Below are 23,894 nucleotides of genomic sequence, written 5' to 3'. Positions count from 1 at the left end.
TTAGTTATATTTTCACATATGAGCATCATATTTTCTCTTGGGAAAAAAAAAAAGTTACCGTAGATCTGAACTCTCTTGTGGATTTATATTCAGCAGAAGGGGCCACTTGCCCTTAACCACCAGCAGATGGTCTGAGTTTCCTCTGACCAGGTCTCTGCTCTTCCTTCCTCTAGGAAGGCCCCAGAAGACTTGTGTGCTCTGACATGAAGCCCTACCTCGTTGCAATAGGGGTGCACAGTCCCTACGGCAAAGGAATGCTAGGTGGGTGTTTAGATGACCACCACCGTGACACAATAAAATAGTAACAACCCCCCTTCTGATAGCTTTGTGCAGTTTACAGATCCTTCCCAGCTACAAAATGATGCAGCTTTGTGAAGCTGCAGAGAGTGAACTGGCTGGGCAGAATGGGCTTGCTACTCAGCAATAGAGCTGGAGTTTAAAATAACTGCCCTAAAACAATTAGTATAGAAAAGAGCACATTATGTTCAGCTTATTTCCCAGAAAGGTAAATTAGCTTGCCCTGGTCTCAAGTCAGACCTCACCTTACAACAACACTGTTACAGCTATTCTGTAATGGCTTGGGTATCTCCCTACTGTACTTCAGCCTCTTGCATGAGCAAATCCATACCTTCAATTGGACTGAGTGAGGCTTTCTGCCTTATATTGGGATACTGGAAAATGCACTTTTCTTATGCTCCCATGAGACTAAGTGTTGGCTGCACAGAAAAGAGACTGTGGGCAGAAGGACCTCTGTGAAGTCAAGCCAAGCTTTGGCAGGCATTGGCCTTCAGTTGTGTCTAGAGCTGTAACTCTAGCTGTAGTTATGCTGACTGTAGAGCAGCCCAGTGCTGTGTAGCAGTGAGAGCACACGATTTCAGAGCCTGAAGCTGAGCTGCCAAACTTTGCTATTGACTAGCTGAGTGATTTTTAACCAGTCAAATGGTATTTTCAAACACTTGATCCAAGAGAAACCCAGATCTTAGAACTGGCCTGCTCATGTTATGGGTATAGTTCCACCCATCTGTAAAACTATTACGAAGTCCTAAGCAGTTTGAAGGCTTTACCTCATTTATAGTCTCCAAGATCATCTGATCTGCTGAAGTGAAGGCTGGGGAAACAGATCTACACTTCGTTACCCCTGGCAGCCCATTTGGTAGCTATCAACAGAGCTCTCTACTCCCTCCTGGGCCAGGAAGCATCAGCCCAGATGTGGGTTATGCAAAAGTACTATCTCTCCAGCCTGTGTGTGGCATTAAGAGGGAGGGTTGCACTGGAAAACCTCCACATGGAGCACTCTGGGAATCCTGCATGGCACAGCCTCTCCTAGGTGCGGTTCCATATGCTACTGCAAGACTGATCAGATCCATCAGTGCTCCCAATATAGGGTACCCCAAGGAGGACAAGGAATTAGGGTATTGCGCAACAAATTTGCAAGATTTGTGAGCTGGGGGAAAAACATGAGGCATGAACCAACAGTGAGAATCTCCCACCTTGATTCAGCAATAAACTAGGTACTTGCAGTAAATTTAAGAAGCCAATGCCCTTAAAGTTCACATAACTTTTGAAGATTTTGGACTTAAAAAGACACCATGTAAAAGGAAGAAGAGAAAGGACAAGAAAAGCAGCAGGAACAAAATTGTAAGCACAATAACAACCAGTTTATAATGCACACATCTTAAACCTTCTCACAAACCTGCTTTTGTTATTATCTTTGCTCTTTTTCAATTGTGTCTGAAGCAGGCAAAAATTAAACTTCTCAAAACCAAAGTCCTCGATGAGAGGTAACTACAGGTAAAGCCAGGAAAGACCTTTTCACAGCTCTGATCTCCAATAACTTACTTGTAAGGCATCGAACTATCCAATTATACTGAAATAGTCATCCAATTTGTTTCTCTGTGGGGAAGCTTGGTGCGCTCAGGTCACAAGGATCAGGAAATTAGTTCTTTGTTGAAAGTGCGTATCTTGCCTTCTCATGTTTCCCAACTAACACACCACAAAAGCAAGGAATGATACTGAGAAAAAGCCTTTACAAAACAACAGGGAAACTGATTTCAACAAAGAAATTAATCTGCTGAATTTGTGTTAAATACAGAGCTTGCAAAACAAAGCACCGATTTCTGCTGCAACAGATTTGCTAGGATGGCCTAAAACATCTATTATAAAGCTTTGAAGAGCTGTTGTACAGTGATGTTTTAGTTTTTATTCCCAAGCTTTTCCAAAAATCCATGAGAAGGAAAAAACTCTTCTTTTTTTCCCATGCAAACTTCTTAATATGGAAACCTCAGCAGCAGCAATACTTTGTTCTGGGGTTAGGGTTTTTTCCCTTCTCCATTTTGATGTGTACTTTTGAAAGCCCTCTAGGCATCTATTTGCATCTTCCAAAAGCTTTGGAAATCTGGCCCTAACTTACTTATGGAAATGGGGCCTAAACTCTGGAATTACTGAAGCGTTTTTGAAATTCTGAACTCTTTGTATGTTAAAGTATATTAGATTTGATTTTGCTGCTTCAGGGGACAGGTAATTTCCATCATTTTTGATGGAGATGAAGTACTGTGTAGGAGGGAAAATAGAGGTTTTAGAATTTATTGACAAGGGGGTTAGTATTTCTTTTCATGTGCATGATAGAAATCTTTAGTCTTTTGGCATACTTTTGCTAGCTTTATACAAAAAATAACAAAACTGTGTTTTATAAACAGAAAATGAATATAGTTATAAATGTATTTAAATATATTTAAGTATTTTCCTTATAAAGCTCTATCTTACACTGAAAATGAGAATTGTACTAAATCATAAGCAATAGTACCATGATAGGCCCTTCAAACACTGTTTTGTGAGCTTCATGGAGGGACATCCTAGTACATTACAGCTTTGTATAGTACCTGGGGAGAGAGGGGATTGCTCTATGTTTTACAGAAAAAAAAAAAAACAAATAAAAAAACCAAACATTTGAATCACAAAGATTTTAAAGCTTTTCTGTGTATTATAAAAGTATATTCTTGTCTAAATGTCCTTGCTGGGAGAAGGGCACTGATTTCCTGACATCAAGCAAATTAAATCCTGCACTAAATATACTTGTTTCAGGGGCATTCTTCAGGTTTCCAAATTAAAATATTTTTCTTGTTATTCATTCCTAGTTAAGTCAACTATTTTTGTCCCATGATTGGATTATTATTTCTTTTGTAAGGTGTGAGGTTTGTTCTATACTAAACCAGCTCTTCAACAGATGACACATTTTAGGTAGCTCGATTTTCAGATGGTTTCTCAGTCCTTGGTTAGTGTAGTGGTACTGTCACCATTCATCTTTTCTAGGGAAGACAGATGTGAGTTCCCATTGGTTTGTTTAGTTGTTACAGCTGATATCTGCCCATACTTTATCAGAGCTATAGTGAGTCATTTTCTCTCTTCTGAACTGCTTGAGATTTACAGTGATACTTCTTGCCAGGATTTGGCAAAAAAGATGATGCATAAAACTTAATAGGCAAAGCATTTAATTGTCATTCACATTAAAATCAAATGTCTAAAGACTGATATTGGCATCCTCTCACCCTACATCATATGACATTTATATTTCTTATTATTTGCATGTGGGTTTTGGAACTGTCAAGGTTCATACCTTTCTTGTTTTTCTTTATGATCACAACAACTACAAGCTTATTTTTTTTCCCGATGATCTATGGAAGACAGAAAAATATTTCCAATATCATGGTTTACAACTGATCATGCCAGATAATTATTGATTTAAACATCCAGTGAAAACTTTAAAACCTGGTTCACAGGCAGTCATCTGGATATTATAATCTCATGGCCAATGCACAGGGGTGAGATCCTCTAGTAACGTTTCATTTCTCTGAAACCACATCCCCCCCGCCCCTAGACTTCAGCATATTCCTGTGAACTGAGCTCTCTCTGAAGGAAGGAGACGACTTTCTACTAATCAAGGAAAAACAGAGAAGAGACATTTATTGATTAACAGAACCAGGCTTACCTGATTCCCATTCCTGTTCATTAAGCAGAAGATCGACATTCAGGAGTAATGAATATCTTGCCTGCCAGAACTGTAACTAACCCTGAATATACGCACACTGTGCTTAGGGTGGAACCATAAACTGGAAGAGTTACTGGGTATTACGGCTGCAACTGACAACAAAAATAAATATGAGTATGGGATTGCCCCTTTTACTTATTCGAGGCTAGCTCCCCAATTAATGTGAGTTAACATATGTGGCCAGGTCAGGAAGAAGGGGAGGGATTTGACTGAGATTTTTTGTTTGTTTGAGATAATTTGGATTTCTTCCATGGAACTGTGTCTTGAAACACGCAAGTCTCTGGAAGCATCCAGAGTCTGCTGTGTAAAATGAAAATCAAACATATTTCGCATCTTGGAATACAAGTCTTTTGGATTTCAACCATTTTAAGACACAGATTGCATTTTTCTGTATATCTAACACAGCATGTCACTCAGACCCAATAAACAGCAAATAACAAGGCAAGATCTAGAAAACCCAGAGGAGAACCAACCAGGAATTATTGTCCTTCAGGCTCCACAAAACCAGGAAGAAAGAGCTTGTAGAATACGCTTAAATTCTAATCTGATGTTTGTTTGCTTCCCTGAATTTCAGACACCAGCTCTCTTTCTTTTTTTCTTTCCAGAAAAAAAAAAAAGGCTCTTGAAATGTTCATTTTATAGTTAAGCAAATACACTGCGGGACATACATTAACCCCAATCCAAATCAGCTTGTTTTTCTGCTTGTTAAGTACCAGTTCAGATTTATTTGTTATGGACCAAATTCAACAAAGTACTTAAGCACATGCATAATTTTTATCATGCAAGCAGCCCAATTGAGACTATTCACATGCTTAAATATATGTACACAGCTAGATAATTTGCTAAATCCAGACCCACTTTATTTTTTCTCAAGTAAGCGTTTGCAGAGACAAAGTTGTTTTATTCCAGCCATGAAGAGTTCACTGCAAATACATGATACTGAAAGCTGTGTTGATAACTTGAAACTGGTCACACAGAGCTGCTTCTGTTCTCGGTGAGCCTGATTTTATAGTCTGGATTAAATTTAAAGAGCCCACCGAGACACTGGATTTCTCAAGGTGAAATGACAGTGAAAAGGGCAGCAGTAGCTGAAGACAGATCAAGGAGAGGAGGAAATTAAGGAACCCCAGAAATATTCTCTTCCTGGTTTTGGTCAAAAAGGCATAATTCTTGGAAAATTTACACAACCAAAAGGCATGCGGGCCTATTCTCTCATTTTTGTCCTCATTAAGAACATATGTGTAAGACTCTGTGTGTGTGTGGCTGTGTGGTGTAAGGAATTCCCTGTGCAGTGCTCTGTGCTTGCATCAAAAGGGTGTCTATCCCTAGGATACTTTAACTACCTCTTTGGCAAAAATGGAGCAGGATCTATATGGGAAATTTGCCTCCCAAAACATCCAACAGTGATACAGATCTTAAAACATCTCTGGCTATATCTTCAAGATTCCACGTAAGTGCAAGGCTGTGCTTAAATGCTCTACTGAATGCGTGAAGGAAGAATTGACTGAAGGCTAATGAAACACTTAGGATTACATATAATGTAACTAAATTAGGAAGCGATTGGAGTGGGCACAGAGAGCAAGGAACTGTCACAGCAGAGGCATCCTACAACAGCACAAGATGTATCCTTTGCAGGCACAATTTTGCATCACTCCATAATATCTTCCTAACCAATTTTCTGGGGCAACAAGGCATCTTGTTCTTTCAGTACGGGTCAAAGAGCAAACAGGCTGCTATGCTACAGAAGGCAGGTATCTGCACAACTTTAGTCGCATTTTATGGCTGGATTTGAGCATAATTTCCCTCCTTTTTTTTCTTAAATGACCATTATCATCTTTCCTGTTGGAGATAGCCTTGGTCAAATTCTGCATGTTTCTGCAACCCCAGCAACAGATTTGATCTTCTCTTTTTGCCACCACCTCATGTTCTCAAAGAGTTCAATTTTTTATGTGAAAAACCACTCTTGAAAATTTATTTGATGCCCTCTCTGGACATACTGGCTTATCATCCTGTGCAAAAATTACTTTGAGAATTTCACATTCAGTATTTTGAAGCAGCAGAAATGTGTTGTCTTCAGTGCCTTCATAACTAAAACAGAAAAGTGAAAAAGGAAACAGGCAATGCTAGAATATTAGAAGTGCCAAAGTACAAAAGCTCTGTCACAGCCAACAAGAAAATATCACTCCAATATGTTGCATAAACATTTTAGGCCTTGTTATGCATGTTCTGAACATCCAGAAATCTCTTTAATCATGACCATTAATTTAAAGGGTGATTTTCATTCACTAATGTAAACTTTCAAAGCCGAAATTGTATAGCAATTATATTCCTTGGGTTTGAGAAACTAATTGGCAGGCTAGCTAGCTTTCAATAGAAAATGTGGTGGTTGATCTTCTGGCCCCCAGTTCTGCTGAACACCTGGAGAGGTAAACATTTCAGACTCAATGACTTATCAAGTACCTGTTTTCAGTAAACCATTAACTCCTTGAAAAAAGTTTTTCACCTTCTAACAATAATTTCCCTGGGCATATAGTTTCAATAGTATCCCAGATCACTCATTTCACGTGAATCCCTGAGAAGCCTGGATTTTGAGAAAAGATCTTCAATGAGTTTTATAGCTCCTGATGTGTTTACAAGCTTCATGAAAACAAGAGGAAGCAGTGGTATTTGCAGCACAGTACTGCTCAGGATCTTTACAGGAATATTTGATTAACTATTTGCAACATACAATATACCTGGAAAGCACGCCCTTTTTTCCTGCTTTTGTCTGCTGACACTCTTGAAAGTCATTGTAAAAAAATACTCAGTGCAAACAAATCTCAGCCAGTAAGTCGCTGCAGAACTGGTCATTGGCACCATTCCTTTATCCCAGATATCCCTTCAGTGTTGGGTTTTTTAAAGTCTCTTAAAGTGTGTATGCAGGTAGCTGACTATGTAAACCATGTGCTCCACAACAGATTCACCTAACTGCCATTTCTTCCTAATCATACCTAGTTTCATGCTGTGCTTAAGGTCATTCTCACAGATAGCTCAGCATCGCTTCCTGTCTAAAAAACCCACAAACATAAAAAGGCACAGCAGATACAGGTCAGAACTGGAAGAGGCATCCTTCTATATCCATAAGATTTCTTCAGAGGCAACTTTACACCTCCCCAGGTGTGCTTATGGAAAATATCCTCAATTGTATAAAGGCATGGATCATAAAACAAGATCCAGACCTACTAGAAATACTTGCAGAAACATCCCCAAACCCCAATCTGTGAATATTTATATGCTTGTATTTCAATTGAAGCATCTGTATGCTCTTGAAAATATTCTTCATGTAGCATCGATAGAGAGTCACACAGAGGCAGAGTCCTGCTCTCATCTAAAGGCTCAGGACTTAAAACCCCAAGGAAAGCGTACCAAACTCAAAAGTCCACAGGAGGAACGGTAGAGGAATATTGTTAAAAATGAGGAGGACACAAACAACAAAATAAAGTTCTCTTGATTAGACTCTTCTTTAAATGACCAGCATTTCCTGATCTCTGGCCATGGAACACCGTCAGATTGGGAAAGGCTACCAGCTCAGGGAGGAGCTATGAGTGACGGCTGCTGCTGGCAGCTGAGGGTAGCCCCAGCACAGATGTTTGTAGCAGTGAAAAACGCCCGTGAATCACAGCTCTGAAGTTCATTTTCAAATAGGCTGGTTAGTTATTTTTTTTTTAACGGTTATTTTTCCTATTCCAAGTTTCATGACGACAAAGCTGATTAAAACTTCTTATTCAAAACTTTCTGCCCAAAATAGCCGTCTGCTTCAGAGTCTTTGCTGCTCTGAGGTTTATTTCTCTTCCCTCTCCCCCCACCCCGTCCCCTCGGGGAATTTTCCATCACCAAAATCCAAAGCAGGAACAACAGAAAAAAAAACTTGACTGCCGGCTTTGCACAATTCAGTTTAAATAAGCACCAAAGGCATTCCTACTTTTTCCAGAAACAACAGAAAAATTTCAGGGAAAACAACTAAAAAAACCCTTAACTATGCCTATGTCACAGCCGGGGGTCTCACTGTTGTCTTCCTTTGGGACCGGAGCTCTCCTCCAGCTCCCGCCCGGGATGCGGGCTCCTTGCCCAGCCCCAGCGGGTGCGGGCGGCCCCACGGTCCGCCTTGAGCTCCCACCGGCAGCGACAACAGCACCCGCTGCCCTCACGCTCCTCCTCGGCCCGTCCCGGGGACCCCGCCGAGGGAATATTTTTAGGCAAGGCTGTAGCGCCTCTTCTTTAAGAGGCTGCTGCTGCTGCTGCTGCCGCCACTGCTGCCAGTGCCAGTGCCAGTGCCACTGCCTGCCCGCCCCGCTGGCAGGGGCACACGCACCCTCGCCTGAGCCCGCGGCGGGGATCAGCGGCGGCGCTAGCGGCGGGGGGCATGGGGAGGCTGCGGCTTTAAGAGCTCCCACAATGCCGTGCTGGCGCCCCAGTTCCGTTACATGTCTCTCCCGGTGAAGGGGAGCGACTGAGAGGCAGGAAGGAGGCGGGGGTGGCTGCTTCGGGTGGAGGACACCCACTCGTAGTCGGGCGAGAGGCGGCGGTGGCTCGGTGGGGCCGGGGGAGGAGCAGCAGCCGCAGCAACAGCAGCAGCAGCAGCAACGGGGCGCCGCGGAGGGCAGAGCTGAGCCGCGCTGAGCCGAGCCCCGGGGCGCTGCGTCGCGGGCCGTGTGCGCGCCGCCCCCCGCGGGGCGCGAGGCGGAGCTGGCGGCCGTTGGGGCCGTTGGCGCTGCCCGTGGAGCCGCCGCCGGCGGAGCGGTAAGTGCGCGGCCAAGTCCGCCGCGGGCTCGTCCCGCCGGAGCCCGACCTCTTCCCCCTTTCCCTTTTCCCCTCTTCGGCTGCCGCTGCCCCGCTCCGTCCCTCCCTCTCCCGCAGCCCACCCGGCTGCTGCTGCCCCGCTCCTCCCTGGCGTCTTTCGGCTCGTCCCCGCTGCGGGGTTTGTGACCCTTCGCTGCCGCCTCCCCCTGCTGCCCCCGTCTCCCCTCTCCCAACTTTCCCATCTTTGTTGCCCGTTCCTCACTCCCCTCGGATTTACGATTTTAAGGATTTTGGGGGGCATTCTCACCTCTCCCGTTCCCCTTACGCGTCTCCCCTGCCCGATCGCACTTATTCCTGTCCTTTCGCCTGTTCCTTCGCTACTTCCCTGACTTCCTCCGGCTTTTCCTCTCTCCTGGCATTTTGTCTTTCTCCTTCGCGCATCGTGTGGAAAAGTAAGGGTAATTCCTGTGTGTCCTTGAGGAGGGGAGTTCAGAGGCGGCTTTTCTGACACTGGGAAATCTTTGTAGTAGTTTCGTTTTTTTTTCCTCCTCTCTCTTACTACCCCCGAAAGGAAAATTAAACCCATTTTATTTTTTTTTCCTTTTTTTTTTTTTCCCCCCTTTCGAAGTGGACTGTTTCGGTCTCTCCTCCCCCCCCAGTTAATCTCATGTATTCCTTCCCCAACCCCTCCCTCTCTTTTTCCTCCCCTAGTAAGGAAAAAGATTAAAAGAAAATCTGTTTTGCCAGCAGACAGTAAGAGATTTCGGGGAGGAAGGGGGGGTGGGTACTGGATGGGATAAGAGAGTATTGATGAGAAAAGCTTAAGCAAGTACAGTAAATACAGTATGATGGGACGTTACAGTGGCGTGAACTTTAAAGGGTAAGAAAATGGATTCTTCTCCGTGGAAGGGCTGATCCAGGGTCCAGTTTGGGGTTGTAGCAGTCCGGTGTGTGCCAGCCTGTTTTCTCTTCAGCAAAGCGGTGTTTTAAGATGCCAACAGAATGGTGTGCTAAATCCCAGTTCATTACTGCTCATGGGTTTCATCAGTGTGGATGATCAGGAGGGAGGGAAGGCTATAGATTTCAGTGTCCCCTTTAAAATGACACCTGTCACGCTTTCCAGTCCATAGCTGCAGATGTATCAGAGGTTGACACATTATCTGAATCGCCGGAAACTGTTTACATCCATGTCAAAAAGTGCTGTCGTGTGGTTTATGAAAGTCTGTTTTGGACCTCGCAAGCTTCTGCCTTGGGTTTAGCCAGCATCACGCGTTAAAATTGTGTGCTGGGCTGTGGAGAGCAAGTAAATCAATTGCCTAATGACTTCTGCAAAGACACCTGTTTAAGGATTTTCCAGCTCCCAGTTAATTGTGTTTGGTAGTGGTGTGATTGTGTTAAGTGTTGTAGAGGAGCTGTGTCTTTTTCTATAAAGAATATGCAGTTCATGACTAAAATGTCAGCTCCTAGGGTCAGAAGGAACCAGTGTGGGTCTAGGTTGTGTTACATTACCTCTTTTGAGAGATAGCATTTCAGAAGACCCCAAGTTTATGTGGCTAAGCAGAAAATAAAGTAAGCCCTACTTTTTATTTTTCCCCTTTCTTTCTTTAAAGAGAAAATACCATTTCTGATTGACTTCTGTTTGATGGTATCTAATTAGAAAGTAGGCTTGATACTGAACTAGAAGTACTTCTCAGTATTTTACAGCAAAAACTTATTTGACATGTGATGAGTTGCTGAGGGAACTGAAATGACTGCTGGGTGTTACAATGATCAGCTGTATGCCATTTATGCCATTTAGGACAACTGACAGAGTTAGCAGTGGTTTGCTTCTTACACTTAAGTGATCTCCCTGGCCTTCTCCTTCCCCACTCCCAGAAGCCCAACAGGATTTGGTCAGGTGTATGATTTTATTTTTTTTTTTTTAATCTTTCCTAGAAATTAACAACTTTGGGATAGAGGGAAATAAAAGGAGAAAAATAAGTCAGATTATCAGAAGTCTTTTAAAATTACCCAGAACTGTTTCTGGAAATGCCACCGATAATTCCGAAGAGCCAAATGAAGGTGATTAGCATCACTTTTTCAAATCCTTTTGAGGAAAGCCCTGCAAATGAACATGTTAGAAATAAGGAGGTTTGCTGCTGAAAGTGCGGAGTTGAGCACTGAGGATGGTGGGTTCTGTTCCTGTGTCTGCCATCGCATGGCAGTATGACCTCTGCCTAAACTGCCTTATGCCTGCACCTCACAGGATATGGAGATTTTCATGGATCTCTGTTAAGTGCTTTTACACGCAATTTTAAGAATGATTGTGTGTAATCGTATTGCTCCTTGTTTAGTTGTGGGTTTGAATGCTGGTTGGGTAGTAGTTCTGCTTGTGCAAATATTCATTCTTTGAAAGTTGTGGAGTAGAACTCTTGATCACCACCATTTATTTTGATAGGAGCGTAAGATTTTTGCATTGCTGTAATGGTTTTGACACTAGAGTTATTTTTATCCCCTGACAAAGTCGGTGCATGCTTCTTCCATGGTACCTTAACAGTCTGCCTCAAGCTGAATTTGAAGGGCACTGCGGCCTCCCCAGAAAGAAACTGTTAAATTGAATTGCAGGGTGGAAAACTGTCCTCTGGGCTGAGGACCCCCATATCGTGATGCATGCAGTACCTGCTATTTTGTTCTTTTTTGTGAGGTCTGTAATTATGAGATTGGCTTAGTACATGGGGGTTTTGTTTGCTTTCTAATTTAAGTTTTTTGTCTGTGTTTTTAAGTCTGTAAGATTTCTATCTTGAAATTAAATGTAAATGATGTGTGGTATTTTTTTTTTTTTTTTAGAGCTTTTTTGAAAGTTCAGGTTTTCCTGTAATTTTTTTTTTTCATGCAGGGGTTGGGATTTTACAGTGTAATGGGACTTTTATAATCTCAGTGCCTGCCTTCCTGGAACATGTTGGACATGTAAGCTTTGTAAATGCAAGGCTGTACCCTGTTGGAGGTAGTTCTCTCTCTTCACTGAAAATGAGAGCCTTGATTCTGTGGAAACCTGCTATTAGGCAGCAGTGTCAGTTTTGTGTTATATCTTACTGACCTCTTGCATATGCACATAGCTAGCTCTGTGCTTCTGAATCTGGATGGTTAGTCTAGTTTCAAATTCAGTTTCATAAATAACTAATTCTTTCTGTCCTTCCTAACCCACTTCAAAGTGTGTGGTGATCTTACAGCTTTGACAAGAATAGTTTTCCTGTCTGATGAGAGGATGTTTGTTTTCTCCTGTTACTGTTCTGAGGGCTCTGTCGTCTTTGTACTGATAAACTATGGGGAGGGCAAGACTGGTCAGTGTGTGCCGAGCAGTGCTGTGCTGCTTCTCTCTCCAGTTAGTTACCTGTGAAGTTGAGACCGGGGAACTTGTGCTGCTTGGAAAAGGAAGGTGGGTTTGAGCTGTAGCTCACATGGGCTTGTTGTATCTGCCATGGGAACTGCAGACTGGACCCCTCTCTGTAAGCATCTAATTATCTGTGAGATAACATAAGTGCGGAGAGCGCTGAATGTACCTCAGAGGACTTGAGGAGATAGGCAATGTAAGCTTTCAGACTGGAGGCACTTGAGAAATCCATTTAATTCACCTTTTTACTTTAGAGTTACTACTTAAAGAGGGGAGGAATCTGTTTACTTTCTTGTTGTGCTTGGAAAAAGATCTTACCCACAACAAAAGACATTGTAATGCTTTCTATAGTCCAGGATTATTGAACAAAAGTGTCTTGCTGTGCAGTGTTGTTGCTGCACTCAGTGTTGTATGATAACACATGTTACTCAGCTGTTGTTGATTCCTCAGTGGCACAGACTTCAAAGGAATGTGCTGAAAGAGAGCCGAGGCCAGAGAAAAAATGAGTTTTGTTCCAGTGGCCTGTACCATCCATCTGTTTAAATACTTTGCTGAACTATTCCAGAGTGTTCAGGCATCCAGTTAGGGCTGACAAGCAATTACAGCTGGGAATAGAGCCTACTGCAAAGAGACCACCTAGTGAAGGCTTAAAGGCTACCTCCCCTCCATGGGTCAGAGCCCCCCTGCTGTCCCAGCCACCAAGAAGAGATAAGGCTTGTCATTTAGGCTGTCTTTCAACATGACATTGTCTAATTCCTAATGCTATTGAGGATTTATTTATTTTTACTCTCTACGCTATCTTTAGCACAAGGAGAGAAGAACAGTAAAGAGGACAGTCATCTCTGTATTCTCCTCTTTGTATGCAACAATCTAGGTCTGTAATTTAAATGAGTAAATATTTATAGAAAAATAAGTGATTTTTTTTTATTATTGTTATTTATTTTTATTTTTTCTAAGATGCATGGGATAGTTAACAGCACTAGAGTGTCTGCCAAGGTAGCAATATACATTACCAAATTAGTTTTAGTTCCAAAACATTACTAATAAAGTTAAAATTGGAGCCAATTATACTGTGCTGTTTCAGATTGAGTTTGGGGAAACACTCCACAACTTAATCCACAGTAACAAATGAAAATCCCGTGTGTACTCATGCATTATGTTACACTAGGATTTTGACAATTCCAAGTATTACAATGTATGTTTTTACTTAAATTCTGATATTGGAATCCACTGTGCAAGACACGTCTCAACTTGTGATTGCCAACTGAATCTTCAAATCACAGCCTGTGTGCTCTCTGTAGCCCCACATACTGGAATTTGGTGGGGCAGGGGTGGGGAATATCAACAGGGAGACTACAAGTAAACTGTTGGTAACCTGTGCAGATCCTTGATGGTTTTCTGTATGGGACTGACATTCATTTTGAGGATTGGGGTGAGTACTGTAGATAAGAGTGATATGTGTTTCAGTTAAGAGGGCTTAACCATTCTTTATGAATGGAAAATGATCATGCAAATACACTAAAAGATATTTGAGCTTTGAAGAATTGTGGGGCAGTCCAGGATTTGGTTTTCACTTGCAAGCAAGCAGCACAACTCTAAAAGTAAGCTTGCATGTTGTACTATGTTGTAGTATTACTCCTGCCTTTGTACTGCACTGTGACATTTATGCCTTTGAAAGGATGGCTCTTTCTCCCTGTGTTGTGATGCCTTTTTGGTATTTTGGGACGTCAGGTTTTAATACCTTACTACCTCTTTGAGCGGAAAGGGGAGGGAAACTTCTAGAAACATGTAGTGTAACTGATTTCCATCCGGCTTCTGCCCTTGCGCTGGGGTTGACATTGTAGTTTGAATTTGTTTACTTGCTTTGAAAACTGTACTAGGTGTAACCTTGAGTCTTGCTTCCCTTATTGCAACAGTACCTGATGTGTTTCCAGCGTGCACCTCGCTGTATCTCTAGATCATCCAGTTTTAAAATGGTGAGGCTGTGTTCTTTTTGTTGTATGCTTCCCTTAAATCCTAAGATCTATAACTTCATTTTATTTCAACTGAACGGAAAGGGATTTTGCTAAAAAATTTTTGGACTCCTGAAGTGTTTGTCAGTGTTTTCAAGCCGTTATTCAAAGGAGTTTTGGAGTTTCCGGAACAGCCTTTTGAAACTTTACATTTTATTGTCAGTCAGCAGTTTTGTGAGCACTGCTAAGTAAAGGCTGTAATTCCACTAGGCAGCCAGATGTTTTGCGTCTGTGCCAAAAGTGCAGAGACAGTGTGGCTTTAGGAGTTGGAGGGTCTGTTGTTCCTGTCACTGGGCTGTTCGGGGATCTTCAACAGATCCTATCTGCTTTCTCTCCTCCGCCTTCCCCTCCCTCCTGCCATGCTTGTAATGATTGTGACCACCTCCTTCTAAGTAAAATGAGATTGAGACCAAAGCATTCTTTGTGGCTTTTTGAAAAGTAGACATTTTTGTTGTCAGCTGGTGTTTCTTTAATATTAAGTTTAAAGCCATAGAGAGGCTGCATGTAATTTGGCAATTAGTAAATTTATAGCTGTTATCCAGTAGATTAATAATGAATGTTAACTCTGACTAGTGTGGCATTAAATGAATAATATAAAGAAAGTGCTTCGAAATGCAAAGTGAGGGGAGAGTACTTTTAGACACAAATCCCCCAGTTCTGTAATATATTGCACTTTTCTGTTTGGCCAGTACTTCTTACAGACTTGTAAGATCCTTGGTGATCCTTGTCTTGATTCTCCTGCTTCTATGTGACATACAGTGGAAAGAAAGGAACTCATCAGGTGTCTGCACATGTCAAACTTTTCCTGGAGGAGAAAGTAGGAAGATGCTACAGCTAATAATATTTTAAAGTTGATTCTGGGAATGAAAATGCTAAATGCTCAAATGTGCTTTTGCACATTTATTAATATTGCCAGTATTAATATTGGCAATGTTAGCTAGTGCTTGGGATAAGTGACATCTAGAGAGAAACATGGCAGTATGGAACACCCTTGTCCTTGCCCATCAGAAAGTGATTTTGTTTTTTAGTTTATTTGCTGTGTTTGATTTTTAAACATGTTCTTGCTCATCAGAGCTGCTCCTTCTGTGATACGTGTGTATGTGCGTGTGCTTTGCATTTCATCTATGCTGCCACGTCAAAGTCTTTGCACTGGTTTCCTTGGGAGCAAGGACAGAAACTTCTAATGAATAAGCTGTGTGTTTGATACTATGTATTTCAAGTAGTGGAATCAGCACTGATGAGCAACAGGACTAACAAAGAACAGTCACTGAATACAATGCAGTGTTTTCATGCTCTTAATGGGATTGGAATTGGTAACTTGATACTCCAAAGAGATAACAAAGGCTATTTATCATACAAGAGAGCATTGATTTTCTTATTTTTTTTCTTTCTTTTTTTTTTTTTTTTTAAGGCATTGCTCAATAGCATAGTAAAATCTTCCACCAGAACTCATTCTGGTGAACGAGGTCTGACAGAAAATGACTGAATTAACAAGAATTTACACCATAGTCTGAGTAGGAAAGTAATCTTCTGTCTTATTACCAGTGTTCTTTCACTGCAATTCCTACGTTTGCTTACCAGTTTACCTGCTTTCCTCATGTCCTGTGAATTTAGCATTTGCTTCAAACTGAGACATACATAAAGTGTTTGGGTTTTTCTTCTTTTTCCAAGAATAGAAGACTTAAGGGGATGACGAAAGGGAATGTTCAAAGTTGACATAACCAATACAGTAAGTGACTGTTCCATTGTTTTCCAGGAACAGACCAAAAGGCAACAAAATACAGAATACCGTAAAGGTACATGGAATTAAGTGTGAGACTAGAGAAATCTTTGTATGCCTTTTTAATAGACATAGGACGGACATCTACAAGGGTGATCTGGTGCAAGGAAAGTCAATCTGACCTCATAAGAATTAAGATAATATTCTACCTTAGGCCCTGTGCTTACTAGCAGGAAAAGCTGACTACTTACCTCCACTGTGTTTTACTTAAGCAGAGGAACTTGCAGTCTCTGCAGGAAAGGCCAGAAGGTAAAGGGAGCATACCTATAAGAGGTGATGTATGCTGTAGGAGGAGGCTTGATTGTGAGCTTGCTGTTGGTGAACTAAAGTTCTGTGCGCAATGGGTTGGTCATGTTCTGTAGGAAGGATCACTTTCTGTGTAGGATCACCTTCCTACACAGGGTGGAGGGAGCTGGGGTCTCACCAGCAGCCAAGAGTCACACTTTAAAAAGCACTCAACTGGAGGCTTTTCTTTTACTCTATTTTCTTCTCTCCCCCCCCCCCCCCCCCCCCCCCCCCCCCCCATTTTTTTACATCTTCTTGTGGCTGGAATGGGTGGCTGGAGAGTGTTGGTGGGAGAGCTGTACCATAGTGTGAGTCTGCAGCCTTCCAGACCAGTGTCCTGCTTGGAGGCCACCTGTCTGTCATCTGTGGGTGTCTCTGTGGTCCAGAATATCCTCTCCTGGTCTCAGTTGCCAGATCTGAATTTGCAGTGTGCCTTCAAAATACAGGGCTCTTCTGAACCCTGTGTTGCCAGTTGCCTGCTGTCTTTCTGTTAACACTTTCAACTAGTGAATTGTTCATGTGCTCCATATGTGTGATGGCACTACCATTTCTCTCTGCTCTGCCATAAGGCTTTTTAAATACTTGTTCATGAACTAGTGGCTTTCTTGGAGTTTCTTTGGTTGCAACACAGCATTTTCTTTTTGATGGGAGGGGAAGATACTGGGACTTTCTCTTCCTATCTCACAGCTGCAGATATAGAGGCATTCCTCTAATTCCTTTGCTGCGAGCTGTTTGGAGCCCAGGGGTGGGGGACACTTGCTTGGCTGTTCCCTTGTCCAGGAGTTGGGTTTAACTTAACACAGAGCACCTGTCCTATTGTGATCCTGACATCCTGTCAGGACTCAGCCCCCCTGCTCCCTGGGAGATAGCATGTTTGTTTCTGGCAGCACTCTGCCCTACGCTTATAGGAAGCCCCAGCCAAGAATTTTCTAGAATTCTTCCCCTCCCTCCTGTTGTCCTTCACTGACCTTTAACCAGGTTTTTATCTTTCTTGACAAGATTCTCAGTTTCATTTATCTGCTGCTTCTGCCTTCACTCTAAAGCTTTGATTATTTTTCCAGGAGGTGCTTAGAAACATTAACCATTACAGATGTATAGAACAGTGATATACAGTCAAATTCCTTAGCTGTGTGTCTTTGATTGGTTTGGGGTTTGTTTGTTTGTGGGGTTGGTTTTTTGTTTGGTGTTGGGTTGGGTTTTATGTTATTTTTGTTTGGTGGTTTTTGTGATTTTTTTTTTTTTTTTTTTTTTTTTTTTTTTTCCTCCTTTTAGCTTGACTCTAATACTAAAATACCTATAGTAGGTAAATATTTTCTATGTACTAGTCAAGACAAATATATGCATCCTCAGCAGAGGGTAAGGAACTGTGTCTGTATTTCCATATTACAATATCTGTTGTAAGAGCTTTGTGTTTCCCTCCCTGAGCATAAGCCACTAATATAGCAAGGGCACAGAAGATCAAACTTTGTTTTGTGTGGGAAAACATTAATGACTTACTTAAAAATATATTTATACACTGTAAGATGAAAACGTGACATAAAAAATGGTGAATGTACTTTTCTGTCTTAGACCTGTGACTGCCTAACAGCTTGAGAAATGCTCTGTCACCTCTAGACAATACTATTAAGTTTTAAAAGACTGAAATTGTTTACCTCAACTTTAGTAAAAACATACTTGGTGGGTAGCAGAGGAGAGGTTGGCTGGATTTATTTAGATACATGCCGCAAAGGTAATTTTCCTATTTTGTAGTTCCTTCATGCTTGTCATTCTACATGCATATGTAGAAGCCTAAATAATTAGAAGCCTGTGTGCTTCGTGACCATGATTTACTTCAGTAGTCCATAATGATCTCTGGATAAACTGTATTTTACTTCAGAAGACAACATTTTAAACTAAACTCTGTTATCTTCAGCTTGATTAGTATGAATGAGGATAGTATTCAATGTATACACCATTTTTAAGAATAGCCTTTTTCTTCCATATGGACATAAAACATACGGTAGGCAAGAGACATTTCTGGTCTAATGGAGTACAAAATGAAACAAGAGAAGATTGTGGTGTAGTATCTGAAATGTCCTCCCTACATTCCTGCTGTGAAATGTTCTCTAACATTAAAAGGGAGGGTAATGGCTTCTCAGACTTCCATCAGAGGGGGTGTTTCTTATCATTCCCTAGTTTTGAGAATGGATCCTATTGCTCAATAGAGCAACACGGGTAGGTGGCTTCTGTGAATAGCTTCCTTCATATGTACCATAACCCTTGTGGCGTCCCAGGCCCAACATGACTTCTGTTTCAGCTCTGGGGCTTACAAGACGAGGTTGGCTTTTGAGCCCTGCAATTAGGAAATGAAGACAACGAAAGTCTGGGCACCATCTAGAATTGGGATCTCATGGGGAGGGGAAAAAAGAAAAAAAAAAGTAAAAAAGGCTCGATTTCTAGGTCAGTGGGTGGTGGTATTTGGATCCCTTGTGATGATCATAAAAAGTGTGATGTTGTGATGTATAGCAGTACTGTTGAGCCTCTTCTTCTTTGCTGCGATTCCAAGCATTGGGCAGATGAGTATCTCTCTGGTTGGATTTTAATATTGAGAAGGGAGGTATCCGAGATGCTTCATTCATAGTGAAACCCATAGTAGAAGATTGCAGAGGAAACTTTCTTTGGATATTCAACCACTACTTCTCAGTGGCATGTTTTTCATGAAAAATAGAAGTTATAGCCATCAGATAACTAGTTAGACCTTAAACCAGCAGTTGATGCATGTTCCATCCTGAGTCAGGGAGACTTGGCAGTCCCAGCAAGATGTCACTATAATGAAGTCCTGCTCTGTAAGCAAGTACTTGATTAACTTGTGTGTCAACATGACTACCTCTGTAAGTATTCTGAAACAGTCAACAGCAAGATGCCATTTTGAAGTTGCAAAGGCATAGATGTGAAGTTACAATTGTCAAACAAGTTGCCACCTGTGTGCAACTGGAACTGTTAGTACCTGTGTGCTCTAGCTGTCATGTAAGTCGGGAAATGTCTAAATGTTAAGTTAACCTGACTTACCTAGTGCCTCGAGAGGGGTAACAGCATTCATATAAGCTAAACTACATTATTTCTGCTAGCAAGAAGCTCAAGCAAAGAGAAACCTAAACCTTGATGTTTTTAATGGCATACTTAAAAGGTTGTTCATAAAGTACTGGTTTAAGGAGCAAGCATCAAAGGAAGGTTTTGTCTTGTAAGCGCACACAGCTATGGCGAAAGTGCTAACTAGAAGAGATGGTGTTTGTGTTACAAGCTTAGTTAACTTTCAGAGGTAGTGGTGAATTGTTAGCGTACCTTGTTGAATCTCGTAGTTGTGAAGTGTTTACGTAAAGTGTAATCTAGCAGTTGGTACCTAGATGCTGTGTGGAAAATAAACTACTGGCTACTCTTAAAACATCTTTTCCTGCAACCTCTACTTTAGCTTTTACTACAAAATAGTAACTGTAATGACCAGTGCTGTAATACAGAACTTTTTATGAGGATTTGTGTGTACTTATGCCTGATAGAATTGCAAAACAATCTTGCTGTATATCGACTGTTTTCGTCTCTTTCTGTGTTTTCCCTGTCTTACTGACTTCTGCAGCCAGTTTTAACAGAGTGAGTCCTATGCTTGTTGAAGCATCATTAGAAAAATAGGAATAGCTATATGGCCAAATATGACATGAGTCATGGCCAATATAAGTCCTTTCTACTAAACTTGATGTTTAAGTGAGACATTAAAGCCAAGGCAGATCTGGCGAGTAATATGACTTCTGTGTATTTTTATAGCCCTTTTAAGAAAAAAAAAGAAGTTTGTCTTGGGCACACGATTTCCTGCAGTGTATTTATTCCTGATGTTGTGAATTATTACAGACTTTCAAAAAAGATCACAAAATAAAGAACCAACTAATTTACAAGCTTTTACTGGGTTTTAATTCCAGTTGTAACCAGTTGTGCTTTAATAACAAGCATGACCACCGCTCAGACCCTGGCAATGAGCAATGTAACTGAACCAGAGAACCAGCCTGTGTCAGTATTAGTTGCCCCTATATGCAAGAGGAAATGGAAATGAGAAACAACTCATTTAGGGAAGGAAGATGAAGAAGAGCCAATACCAGAACTAGAGGAAGAGGCAGAACATGAGGTAACTTGTCAATCCCTGTCCTTGACTAAGCTATGGAATATGCAAAAAGATTTTAGCTGTCATCCAGGTGAGCACATCACCTGGATGCTCCGATGCTGAGACAGTGGGGTCAACAGTCTCTAATTAGAAGGTAGGGAAGCCAAGCAGCTGGGATTACTTGCTAGGGAAGGGAGAATTGACAAGGTGATTATGAAAGAAAAGAATCATCAGTCTCTGGATGCAGTTCTTGGCAGCTGTGAAGGAAAGGTATCCCTACAAGAAAGATGTTATATGTTGCTAATGCTAGTGGCCTTCAGTTCCTGAGGGAATTAGCCATTCAAGAGTTGATGTACTGTAAGTCGGACACCAAGAAGCCACCCAAAAATCTAGCTGAAACTGAATATACACAACTTGTGGCAGAAATTTACATGGAGAGTGCCATCGTCATGTGCCAACAGTGGATGAAATGAGTTGTCAGCTCCAGGAGTTTGAAGACAAGCTCTCCCCTTCTATCATTTCAGCTGTGGAAAAACTGTCCCAGTAGCTCCAGCAATTGAGAGATGATATATCCAGCTCCCCACTTGCACAGAGCAGCATCTCGGATATAAACAGTAAGCACCCTGTTCCTCAAGAGGGAAGATATAGAAGGTATTTACGTAGCTTATTCATATAAAATTCAAGTTGACTTATTCCACTTAAAAGACACTGGTCCCTGGCTCTGAGAAACATAGATTTTTTTTTTTTTGAGTCAACACTGGTTATATTCTGAGACTCCAACTATGCTTGTGTAGATATACCTATGACTCACTTGCAAGTGAACATGACTTGCGTAAAAATGTATTAAGCATTAATAATGAGGTACTTTTTGCACTGTAAGAAAAGCTTTTGGAATGCTTTGGAAAATGGGAGTAATTCAGATGTTCTCAACTTCATTAACCGTAAAAGTATTTAACAGAGAAAATGGTCAAGATTTGTCACTGGCTTAGGGCTAGTCTGAGTGAGTGATCTCTGAACTGTTATTATTAGTGACTATATGCAAAGAATTGGAGGCTTTCATTTTCTAGGGATATATCTTCATACTCTGAGTCAGATTTCAAGACCCAGCTGGTGAAAGCTGGTTGAGCGTTTGCCTTGCTTTGAGCTGGACACTGGGCTCCTGCAGGTCCTTGCAGCCTGAGGGATTCTGTAATTTTTGTTTATTTTTCTTTAAGAAATGTTTGTACCACACAAGGGCCATCAGCTGTAATGGCATTGCCTTGCTGATACTGCCAGCAATTAAACCAGACGTGTAAATAAATCCTTGCTCTGAAGTGATTTTTTTTTTTTTTTTTCTATTTTTGATAACTATTTCTGCTTATCTTTACAGCACTTCTGTCTACTGGATGAATGCGTAACAGCTACAACTGTCTTTGTATGTCTCTTTCTGGCCACTGCAGAATCTTTACTTGCAGAGGTGGAGCAGGGAAAGTTGAAGTGACCTTTCTCTAAATTCCAAGTTCGCAGCTTTCCAGAAGCTGAATTTTTAGATGGAATCTAATGGTTCTGTACTTGAATGCATCAGGCAAACAAATTATGCTTTAGGGAAGGCTGTCACAGATGTATAATGCTGAAATTCCCTATGGATTACTTAATGGGGGGGGGAAAAAAGGCTGTAAACATACTGAGCGTTAAAGAAGATAATGCAAAATGTATTAACTAAGAGGGGAAAAAAAAAAGGCTGTTATTCAGGGTACTTGTAACAGAACTTGATTTATACATTCACCTGATGAGACCTGTAATGAGGAGTTACCCTTGTTAGGGTACCTTCTAATGAGCAGTTACCCTCATTTACCCTTTTTATATAAAAAGAGCAATAAGATCTTTCTCTTGATTGGGGTTTGTACGAACCTGAGTAAGGTGCATGTGGAAAAAAAATATGCCCGTTAGTGGATCCAGGATTTCAGGTCTCCTTGTTCACACACTACTTTCTTTGTGAAAGGAATAGTAGAGTAGGTATTCCTTCGTGTATTTAGACTTGTGCAGCCTATGTCACAGACTAGCCTGTAATTCACTCATGGTAAATCTGAGACTTACCAAAACATCCCATTCTGGGACCAACATGATAATAACCTTTAATTGCAAGCTTTGAAGTGGGAGCAGAAGAACAGATTTTTAATGAATTTGAGTGGGAATAATTAACTAATACCCTGTGCTTCACTAGGTGCTACATCACCAGAATTTTTTCTTGCAATTAAATCCTTACTCAAACCATTCTACTGTCACTTTGTTGAGGGAAAGGGTTCCTTTTTGGTTCAGTACTGATGTACAAATTTTGTACAGTTGATAAAATCATAGAATAGTTTGGGTTGGAAGGGACCTTCAAAGCTCATCTAGTCCAACACCCCTGCATTGAGTGGGGATACCTTCAACTAGATCAGGTTGCCCAGAACCACATCCAGCCTAGCTTTGAATGCCTTCAGGTATGGTGCATTCAGCAGCTCTCTGGGCAACCTGTCACAGTATTTTACCACCCTCATTGTAATGAATTTCTTCCTCACATCCAGCCTGAATCTCCCCTTTTAGTTTAAAACCATCACCCCTCGTCCTATTGCAACAGGCCCTGCTAGAAATTCTCTTCCCATCTTTCTTAAAGGCCCCTTTTAAGTGAAGGGCTACAATAAGGTCTCCTCAGAGTCTTCTCCAGGCTTAACAACCCCAGCTCTCTCATCTGTTCCTCATAGGAGAGGTGCTTTATCCCATAAAATGTATGTCAAGTAGGTTGCTTGGTGTACCTTTTTCGTGGAAATCTTACTTTATTTCTTTCAATGACCTGATTTCCCCCCCCCCCCCCCCCTTCCCCTGGTAAAACAGTGCTAAAACATGCTACCAAGAGAAGGGGGGGGAAATTAGTTCTTCGCTATTTTATTTGCAGATAAAGTAGTCTTGCAAGAAGGCAATAGATGGAGTAGGGGTGGATGGAACTGTACAGGAGTAAGAATACAAAGGAAACTCACTAAATGGTCATTTGTGCAAAAATACTCTGCAACTACAGTATCAGCTCTTGGGAAGTTTGGCAGATAACCTGGGCATCACAGTACATGTTCAGTTACTTATGTATAGGCACTTGAATTTCAAAACCTTGAGTTTCTTAATTTAAAAATCAGTAAATTGAAAGTTCATTTAATGGAGCATAAACTGTGAGTCAGGGGAAAGCTTTAAGGGAAATCTTGGGATCTTCTGCTGATTGTGTAGCTATTTGTATCAGTAGTTATCAATCCTAATGATAACTTCTATTTTCAAAATCAAGAGTAGGCAATGATCTGGAATCACTGCAGTGTCTCCGAATGGTTTCTTGATGAGTTTTTGCTATCTCTTTGCTTCCTGCTCTGGTTAAATGGTAAGTCTTCATTTAACTGCTTGATAGCTTGTGTTGGAAGCCCCCTAGTTTAGCACCTTAGTTTATTCACTAAAAAGTAATGTACTTTGAAGAAGTGACTAACTTTTGAAATTTGAGT

At 41.4% G+C, this 23,894-nt stretch overlaps 1 protein-coding gene across 3 annotated transcripts in view; it reads left to right on the top strand.

Annotated features, from left to right (window-relative positions):
- The first annotated feature begins 8,696 nt into the window (after window positions 1–8,696).
- The window catches only part of RASSF8 (Ras association domain family member 8), an 86,147-nt gene continuing 70,949 nt past the window's right edge, over window positions 8,697–23,894 (top strand). The window contains exon 1 of one of the 3 annotated variants that reach the window (XM_061472143.1): window positions 8,697–8,824. The gene's annotated coding sequence lies outside the window, so the exon portion shown is untranslated. Of the gene's footprint in view, window positions 8,825–9,136; window positions 9,277–23,894 lie in introns of those variants that run through there. The other 2 variants (XM_061472145.1, XM_061472146.1) reach the window with 2 other exon arrangements.

The sequence above is a fragment of the Pezoporus flaviventris genome, unplaced genomic scaffold, assembly GCF_033815535.1.
Source record: "Pezoporus flaviventris isolate CSIRO_AGI_PZ_B2104156 unplaced genomic scaffold, CSIRO_AGI_Pfla_v1 ptg000070l, whole genome shotgun sequence".
NCBI classification, from domain to species: Eukaryota; Metazoa; Chordata; class Aves; order Psittaciformes; family Psittacidae; genus Pezoporus; species Pezoporus flaviventris.
The sequence above is the reverse complement of the archived record's forward strand: the minus strand, read 5'-3'. Positions and strand labels throughout refer to the sequence as shown.